The sequence below is a fragment of the Lactuca virosa genome, chromosome 2 (genome assembly GCF_052849685.1).
Source record: "Lactuca virosa cultivar CGN04683 chromosome 2, Lactuca_virosa_CGN04683_v6, whole genome shotgun sequence".
NCBI lineage: Eukaryota > Viridiplantae > Streptophyta > Magnoliopsida > Asterales > Asteraceae > Lactuca > Lactuca virosa.
Genome location: NC_136427.1, coordinates 165,241,218 through 165,252,646, shown reverse-complemented (window position 1 = coordinate 165,252,646; position 11,429 = coordinate 165,241,218).

Genomic DNA, 11,429 nt, shown 5'->3' with positions numbered 1-11,429 from the left:
TACAATAGTCATTAAATTCTTGTGAACTAAATTCACTAGCATTATCAAGTCTCACTCTTTTGTTATTATAATCAAGGAATGTGCCCTTAATTTAATAATTTGAGCAAAAAACTTTGCAAATGCCATATTACGAGTTGATAATAGGAAAATATGAGACAATTTGTTGGATGCATCTATTAGGACCATAAAGTATCTAAAAGGTCTAGATGGTGGATGAATTGGTCCATATATATCACCTTGAATTCTTTCTAGAATTCTAGGTGACTCCTTTTCAACTTTCATTGGAGAATGTTTTATAATTAACTTTCCAATGGAACAAGATATACATGGTCTTATGCTACTCGATTGAGGGAACTTATGGTCCTTCAATGGGTTCCCATGCATATTCTTAATTATCCTTCACATTATTCTTAATCATGGGTGGCCCAACCTATGATGCCATAAACTGAATGTCCCAGGATCACAATGTTTTTCTTTGACTACCATATTTGGTTCAATCATATGTATATATGTATAATGCTGATCATAATGAAGTGTTGGTAGTTTTTTAAGCACATAGTTTTTGTTTATAATATACGTATATTTTCTTATTTTCAATGGTCATAGTTTTTTTTTTGTCATATCCTTTAAAATATATGTCATTGAAACTTATTAAGTTTCTATTAGACTTTGGAGAAAATAAGCCATTTTCTATACAAAAGCTTGTACCATTCGGTAATATAAAATGGGCTTTCCCAGTTCTCTCTATCAAGTCTGGAAGACCTGATATTGTATGTATGACTGTTTATGTTGGTACTAATTTTGAAAAATATTTCTTTGATTTTAGAATAGTATGCGTACTACCACTATCTACTATACAAAGATGTGACATCTTATAATTTTCAGAACCAATTAAAACTTTTATTTATGCTTCTTAAGTTATGTTATCATTTATGTGGAAATTCCCAGTACATTTGAAACATTTTGAGTACAAATGATTGTCTCAAATAAAATCTTAAGGATGATATAATTGATATAGAAACATAGGTTATAGCGTAAAGACCTAATGGTCATGAACTCTATTGCAGGTTGTCTCGTAATCACTCAGCATCCTAATCATGTTCTAGTAGCTTATGTCTTGATACATGTGATGCATAATTCTGAGGTGGTCAGCTTGGGAAACCTGGTGAGATACACAGGGATTTAAATCCCATAATATTTTCATGATTATATTTGTTAACTATGAGGCTTGAAAAACCAACGGTTACCAAATAATATAGATAAGGTTTAAATATAGAATCCTCTACATTTATAATTGATCCTCACAGACCCTAGTCCATAATTATCAGGAAGTTTTATCTTACTTGTTGAATCGTTTAAAGGGTTTGACTACACAACTAGGCGTTTCCTTGGCCAGTGTAAGTCATAAAGGCACATGAGCCATTAGAGTATTTTTATGAATGGGATATTACCTTTCATCTACGTCTATAGGTTATGAGCCTACACTAGCAATGTAATTCACCAGATTACCTAGAATGGTCAAGTGTTGTCATCCTACTCTAAGGGATTACCAGACATACCATTAATAGTTTTCTGATCGGGATCCACCATTTTTGGTCATCTCAAGATGGAATACTGATATCTACTCCAGTACGGAGCTACCATACATCGACAATTGAAAGTGTCACGGAACAGGACTCTACTCTCCAACTTACACATATTCCTTAAACGAGACTGCCCATTATCAAACTTTATTGAACTGAGCATCCTTTATAAGTCTTACTTCCCTAATAGGGAAGACTACCAGGCTTATAAACTTTTCTGGGAATACCAACTTTATTTTAGGCAATCCTATCCTAATATTAACATAAAGTATAAGGTATTAACATTTATTTTATCTTTTTTACTAATCATACTTCGATTATTTATTAACATGTAATCATATTATCTATATATTATAACACATATAGAACCATATATGATTCACACTTTGTATATAAACATATATATATATATATACATATATATATATATATATATATATATATATATATATATATATATATATATATATATATATATATTTCCTACAACATGTTCCAGGAAATAATCATATATTTCACAGATAGTTAATACACTGAATAAATATTTGCATTAAAATTATGCTCAAGGAAGGGACTATGCATTCACCTGATAAAATGGGTGATTGATGATTTTAGCAGCACTTCGCTTCGCACTTCCAAAGAAACCTAGACGTATAAAGCACTATGCCTTAGTCTAGTTTCATAATATTGGCGAGTATTTAATGATAGTCTAGATTCCTTAATAATCCTATTGTCAACATCAAGATCTATCAAGTAAGGAATAACCAGGTAGGGTCCGTTTGATATATAGAGTATACTGTTTGGAAATCCTACTTTAAATACCTTACTAAATCCAGTCTAGACATCACTATAATAAGTAGATCAATCAATATAATGATTTGGAATCACTGATAAATCTTAATTATACGTTCATAATAACAACTATGACTATAATTAAAAGTTACACTTAAATAAAATAAGTGTAGCTTAACTTACAGAGTAATCTAGTGAAAATCGGAGATTATGCGGACAAAAAATTGATCCGGGAGATTCTATTCACCGACTATCTGACACCACATGGATTCGCCGAAGCGGTCAAGAACTCGGGAGTAAAAAGGGAGTAAAACTAAAAAGAGATTCAGAGAGAATACGAAGGAGATGTGTGAAGAAAATGAAAGAAATCGCAGCTATATATTGCCAAATTCTGAATGCGCACCGCACATATGTCCCCTACGTAGCGCGCATATGCTCGGCCAGGGTGACGCGTCACTTTCCGTGCCGTGCCGCGTGTCGCATTCTTTTGGGGTGTTAGAAGCGCGTCGAGCATGTGGGTGTTAGAAGCGCGTCGAGCATCTGGTCTATCCACGCGACTGCGTTCGAAATTTTCTTTTTTCCTAAAAAAATTATAATTGGCTCGCAAGGGCTCCGCTTTCGACGGATTTTATATCCACGCATAGCTATCGGCGAGATCTACAACTTTCATTTAGACTCTGTTGGCTAATTTTTACTTTATTTTTAAAGTTATATTTTTATAGTCTTAGACTGTTAAACTTCGTGTAAAAATCATAACTCTCTCATATGATATCCATTTTCGACTGTTTTTATATTGTCGGGTTCCTATTAACGATATCTTTGATTCTCGTTCATATTGTTTCGGCTAACGATCGACCAATCTAAAATTTGATTTTTGTGCTAACATTGTTACACTGAAATATTAGAAGAATCTTAACTTCCTCTTATGAAGTCATATTTGAGCATTCTCTATATACACGCTCTTGGTTTTACGACTACTACGACTTTTTTTTGGATTACTTAGGCTAATAAACAACCTATCTCCAATTCACTATTTACGATACATTGTCTGATCCTGAAACTTTCGTAAGTCTAAAACTTCTGCATACGATGTCGGTTTTGAGTGTGCTTTACTTGTACGGGATTCATATCGCAACTCCTATATTTTCCATAAAGATTATTTTTCCTAAATAATCTTGTATCAAGATTGCCATTTCGTCGCTTATCAATAAATTACTAAAATGGCTTGATAATACGTAGTCTGCGACACGCACGACAAATGATAATCTTGATCGAGGATTTATATTATAATCATTACCTATTATATCTTAAATGTCTAGGCCGAAGTTCCCGGCGTTACAAAAGATCTCCAACCTTTTCTTGGTGCCGTGCTCGAGTTGGACTCATATTAAACTTCACATATGAAAGAAATAATAAGCCAATAAACATAATCATAATAATTATTATAAAAAATTTTCATTTATTGTAGGAAAGACATTAAATGAAAAACAAAGGAAGGAAAAACAAGTTTACTATAACAATAATAGAAATTTTTAGTTTATATCTTCCATGTCATTGCAGAAATCAACAATAGTTAGCGAAGTGCATTCAACATTATCAATGAGGTTTCCTTCTTTTCCTTTTACTTTAATGAAATCTTGATAAAGCTGACAACGATGTGTAGGTGTGCGACAGGTCCTTGACCAATAGCCTGTGATACCACATCTATAACTTGAACTATCAGATTTGTGTGATGTCCCAACATTATGCCTTGCCACTTTGGCATTGTCTTGTATATGGGCATTGTTTCTTTTGAAGATTGGTAATTATTCTTTCTGGACACGACCACGATTATTACCTTGTTCACGACCAAAATTATGGTTCTGATTATGGCTTTTGTTTCTATTAAAATAGCCACAAGCTCGTCCTCGACCACGACCACACCATCGTCCACGTGTATTGCTTCGATGACCATCAGTATTTGTAGCATTTGCTTCAGGAAGTGATATTGATCCCGTTGGACGAGATTCATGGTTTTTCATCAAGAGCTCATTGTTTTGCTCTGGAACAAGCAGACATGCATTCAGTTCAGAATATTTTATGAACTTTTGCAACCGATTTTGTTGCATTAAGGTAATGTTTTTTACATGAAAAGTGGAGTAAGTTTTCACCAACATATCTTCATCAGTAACTTCTTGTCCACAATACTTGATTTGTGAACATATTCTAAACAAATTTGAGTTGTATTAATTTACTTTCTTGAAGTCTTGAAACCTTAGTGTTCTCCATTCATCTCTAGCATTTGGAAGTATAACTTCCTTTTGATAATTAAATCTTTCTTTCAAGAGATTCATCAATATGCTTATAAAGGAAAACTTGTGCTTTCGCCTTGTTTTGTGCCAAACAATTATTAAATTCATATATAGGATTTTAGATTCCTATGGACTCATGATGCATTTTTACATCTATCATCCATGACACATGGTTTTTCCCATTAACTTCAAGTGTTGCAAACTCGAGGTTTACAATGTTGGGCTTAGTGTGACTATAAATTAAAAAAAATTACAAGATAAAAATTAAAAACCATTTATTTCGATATGTATTGCACAAAACAGAAGTAGGAGAATAATCACCCCTTAAAAGACAAAGAAATGATAAAATAAATCAGGAGAAAATACATATTGTGTGAGACTGAAAATTAGGAAGCCAAGTGATATAATCATTATAGTTGCGACAATCACAACTAGAAGAATCATTTTGATCTTGATAACCTTGAAAACTGAGAGAATTTACTCATTGTGGCAGAAAGAATATGATAGTGATGTTATTTATAGTAAAAAATATAGTTGTTGTTTTTGCTGTTTATAACTGTTGCATATATATAGTCGTTCTCTCTCTCTCTCTCTCTCTCTCTCTCTCTCTCTCTCTCTCTTTCTCTCTCTCTATATCTATATATATATATATATATATATATATATATATATATATATATATATATATATAATTTAAAAAGACATATAATTAGTGCATAATTTTACTTCTTATAATTTTACTAACTAGAAACATAAATAAATATTAGTAAATGTTTAAATAAAATTATGAAAAATATCTAAAGTATAAATATGTAAACATTGGTATGTATAAACAAACGTTAGTATACATAAAAATTAGTTGCATAATTTAAATGTTATTATACATAAATAAAATGAGTTGCATAAAGTAAATACATAAATAAAAGTTAGCATACATAAGTAATGGTTGGCAAAACAAATAAATATCATTAGTCAATGATAACCAATTTTTTTTCATAATTTATTATTATTTTTAATATAATGGTTGTTTTATAGTAAATATTTTTTTATGAAGTAATACATAGCTTGAGTATGATAGATGTTATTTCCACTTGATTAGAGATTTCGTGTCGATAACATGTTATAAATTCGACATAATTAAAACTAAAACTAACAAAACTAAACTAAAACATTATAAAATAAAAGAATGAGATTTGAGAAGATTTTTAAACACTTAGGGTGTGTTCGGCAAAAATAGTTGGCAGCGGATAGCGAGTAGCGTTTTGTTAAACGTTACATGAAGTAGCATTTGGATTTGATGCGTTTTATTTAAACTAAACGCTAGAAGCTTGTTGTGCCAAACGAGGCTTTCTGTTCTAAACGGAGCGTTTTGTCAAACGCTAGAAGCTAGAAGCTCTCAAACGCTCCCAAACATTTCGTGCCGAACACGCCCTTAGAAGATTGTATTCAAGATGATGTGATATTCTCTTTACATTTGTTGGGTATTTTCTATATAACATCTTATTCATACATCATCAAAATAGTAATTCAATAGGTAAAAGAAATTACTCATCCACATGCATTGTTTAACTCAATAATTTGATATAATTTATAATATATATATATATATATATATATATATATATATATATATATATGTATGTATATATATATATATATATATATATATATATATATATATATATATATATATATAGAGAGAGAGAGAGAGAGAGAGAGTTAGGTTCATATATAAACACTAACTATTATGTGAATGTGTGACCAATTGTGGACCAATCACCATCTAAATGTATTATTGGAAGTTTACATACAATTTTTTTAATAATCAAAAATAAAATTTAATAATTATGGAAATTCCCTTAAATAATTCGTCAGTTATAAAAGGTTCATCTTCTTAACGCTTTCACGATTGCTTCACCATCAGAAGAATATATCTATAATTTGAACATGTTTTATTGATACATATATAAATAATGGTTTTTTAAACCGTTTGAAGAATGTTCTGTTGGTCTTTTTCTTCCGGGCCTTCTTCCTAATAGTCCGCTTCATAAAAAACCTCTTAAATTAATTAATCAGATTGAGTATCTTTCCTATATCCAAAATTCTTAATTTTTACTCTTTATTTTCATTCATAGATATCATTTTGATTTTCTTTTATGTTATGTTTATTATTTAGTCATTTTGATTCTATTAGAATGCGCACACACACATTGACCGTACTGTAATTGATTCAAGGAAGAACATACTGTTTTTTATTCTGTAAGAATGTTATTCCTTTCATTGTTAGAGAATAGTAATAGATTGTTTTTTGTTTTTAAATATCCAAATCTTTTAACATATATTCTCAAAGAATACAAACACACATATCTATCAACAACGTATTGATTTCTTTTCTCACGAGAATAGTTGTTTAGTGGTTAAAATATATTTATTAATCAGTGCATTCTTAAAGAATTAACTTTGAAACTTAAAGAATGAACTCTGATTCTTCAAGAATGTCGTACTAGAATATCATTCTTAACCATTCTCGTCATCAATCATGAAACTTTAACTAAAAAAATCGATTTCTAACCATTGTCGTGATATATCAGAATCTTTAATTAAAAAAAATCAATTATTAACCATTAATATTGGGGAATCGTCAAAAATATATTAACTTATATTCATGTATTATTAATGAATTGTATGCGTGATAATGAATAAATGTGAAGAAGTAAAGCCCAATTATTTCAAGAATGTTATTATCATATACATATAAATCTAACATTTTTTAAGAATATTTCTAATAATCGGTAATTTAAATTTTTGATGAATGCATACGTTTAATTGGTGATTCATAAAAAATATTAATTTGAATATTTAATTGTTTGATTTTTTATTATTTAATTTGACTTGTTTGCCCAAAATAAAGGTAATGTTTATTTTTCTCTCTTATTAAAATGTCATATTTTCCATTAAGAAGAATTTAAGTGTAGATTATATAGTAAATGATATCTCATGTTAATAACATGTACCCTAAGATCACAACTTTTCATTCTTTTAATCTAGTGGCTAGAAGTTGGTTATACATTCACACAATATTTGTGATTCATATTTGATCCTAACCATATATATATATATATATATATATATATATATATATATATATATATATATATATATATATATATATATATATATATATATATATATATATATATATATATAGGGAGTGGTTCGGCTGAGAATCCAAAAAGGTTAAGAACCCTAAGAACCATTTTTTTAGAAAAATTCATTAAAGACATTTTGGTCAAATCCAACATTTATATTTTTTATTAATCAAATTTTTCATTCCTTAGTTTACAACTAGTTGCCACTTATCATCGGACCACCGTCACACTAACAACAAATTCAATGATATTTTTCTGGTCATATTCACAGCTTAATACAACAAACATTATAGCTACCATTTTTTTGGTAATAGTTTTTAACACATATCATTTCACTTTTGCAGCAAAATATAGTAAATATAATAAAAAAATTATGTCTTGATAAATTCAATTTTTGCTCTTTTAAATTGTAGATTTCTTTAAAAAAATGTATCGTTTAAAAGTCGGTCATTATTTAAATTACCATATGCACAGTTTAATGGACATATTAGTTCATTAATACGCAGTCTAATATTTTCATTCATACATTCATTCATATTTTAACACAAAATTTATATAATATATATAACTTAATATAGTCAATTTTTAGTTTAATACATAAAACTCACAACATAATACTATCAATTCTACATTAATTCACAAATTCAAATAAATAAAACCCGAACTCTATCACCAACACCAACTACCATATGTCACCACCAACCACATGTGTCACCGTCACAATCATCTTTGCTTCCAAATTAGATATGTACATAAAATCATTAACCAACAGCTTAAATAGTATATTCACAATTTAATAAACCAATTAGTTCACTTAGTATTAGTTTAATGCAAAATAATTTTAAAAACTAATACATTCTTACCTATATATATATATATATATATATATATATATATATATATATATATATATATATATATATATACAACACAAAAAATAAATATATTAACAAGAAAATTAATACAAACATTCATACATAAATCATTCAAATTTTAACACAAAATCCATTAAAAATTCACAGCTTAATACAGTCAATTTACAGTTTAAACAAAAAAATTCACAGCTTAATATGGTCAATTCACAGTTTAAACAGAAAATTTCACAGCTTAATACTATTGATTCACCTTTTTTAACATAAAAATCACAATTTAATAAACAAAATTAACATCTTATAATTAATTTACAATTTAAATAGAAAATTTATAGCTTAATGCAGTTAATTCAGATTTTAAAACACAAAAACCATAACTGATCACATAAAATTCACTGCTTATTATAATAAATTCAAACTTTAATACAAAAAAAATATAAATTCACAGCCATATTATCAACTTAAAATTGTTAATACAATCAATTCACAACTTAATACACAAAATTCATATCTTAATACAATCAATTTACAGTTTAATACACAAAATTCACAGCTCAATATAGTCAATTCACAGTTTAAACATAAAATTCACAACTTAATGCAGTCAATTTATAGTTTAAAACTTAAAAATCACAGCTTCAATTCACAATATAACAACAAACATTTTAAATTCAATTCAAAGTATAGCAACCACTAAACATAACAGCGAATAACAATTTAATGCAAATATAATAGCAAATATAAAAAAAATCAACATGGATTCACAACTTAATAACAGAAAAAAAAAATTATGATTAACAAAAGTAAACAAGAAATAAGATATTAAAAGATTGTATATTTTTTCACTAAACTATTTGTAAAGTGAAACGCCATATTTTTTTTTTTTTGAATAGAAGGAGTATTGCAACAATTATCATCTTTCACAATATTTAATAATATTTTTCATGTTATCAAAATATAAATTATACTCACTTTTGTTTATATTTTTAATAATATTGCCCATTAAATGCATGGAAGCAAAAAAACGAAACCAAAAACTTGTAACCAATAAACGGAACCTATCTTAAAAACTAATGTTCTGTTTTTTAGATAAACCATATTTAGGTTTGTTTTATTTTAAAAACACGTGGCTTGGCATTTAGTTTTAGACTTGATAAAAAAATCACAAAAAAATGCAATAACTACTTAGCTAGGATTTAATCCATAGAAAATGTGCTATAGTGTTGCTCTTATCAATAATATATATGGATCCATCATAACTGATGAATTGGAAGTTTAATTACTTACACTAAAATTAAATTATAGTCTTGCATAGAGACATGGACCGGAGCCCCATATGTTTCAAGCGCACTTAATGATGTTAAGGTTGCCAAAACTCAAGTTTAAACGTGGTTTGCACATAAAGATTAAAACATTAACTTTACAGCTTAAAAGACTAGTTTAAGATACTAATTCACAGCTTAAAATATACAATCTTTTCATTGAGGCATTTCATCAAATACTTTGTGTGCACATTGTTTTTAGAACTTTTATCTATAATATTTTATACCAATAACATATTAGAGAAGAGAACAAAATGTGTAACATTTTATAGAACACATTGTGTGTATAACACACATCAAAACTGTAATCACAAAACACATAAAATCTGACCTGATTTGTATAAATTTGACCTGATTTGTACAAATATGATGGTAGAGAATGGAGGTGAACTAGATTTGGAGGCGTAAATCTTAGATTTGGAAGAGAATATCGTAGTTTTGGCCAGATTTGTAGATTTGTAGGTGGATGTTATAGCTCTGAAGGTGACAGTCGGTGAAGGTGACAGTCGGTGAAGGCGACGGTCAGTGGTGGTACGATTGACAATGATGGCAAGAGGCGGCGGTTAGGCGATGATGACAGATCTTTTAGTGGATGTTATAGATTAGAAGGGTGAGATTATAGACCTGACAAGATTTGGACTACGAACACCATCCGAGATGAGGAAAAACCATCGAATCATTCAGATCCAAATAGATATGAGAAAAAAACACAAAAGAGAGTCGTCGTTATCACACCACCGGAGACGACAAACGAAGGTGGTGGTTCGCTGTTGGTATCAGACAACGACGGGGGAGGTAGTGGTGGCCGATGGTGTTGGCGGCTTGCGGTGGTGGCAGTCGGTGGTAGTGAATTTGGTGTTGGTGGGAGAGTTTAAGTGTTCATGAGTTGGAGATTTAGAAATGTAGGATAAAATGTTTGATCTATTCTAAAATGTTACAAATGTGTTTGATGTTAAAATGACCATGATATCCTTCTTATTTTTGTTCAGTATTGAAAACATAAAAAAATCAAAATGCTTAGAATTGACAAGTATACTATTAATTATAAAGTAAAAATAATAGTTCTTACGGTTCTTAACTTTTAATGGTTCTCATTCAAACTTTTATATATATATATATATATATATATATATATATATATATATATATATATATATATATATATATATATTAGTTTATAACCCGTGGGAACCACGGATTATAAAATTAATTAAAATTTTATAATAAAAATTTATAATTATTAATCAATTATTTTAAATAAATTATTAATTAAGAGATGTATCAAATTTTTAAAGTTATTATAACTTCAAATTTAACATATAATTAGAAAATGTAAATTTGAATTTTGAAATGAGTTGCCTAATATATCTACATTACACATGACATAATATTAATGAGAAGTTGTATTATAGTGACACTT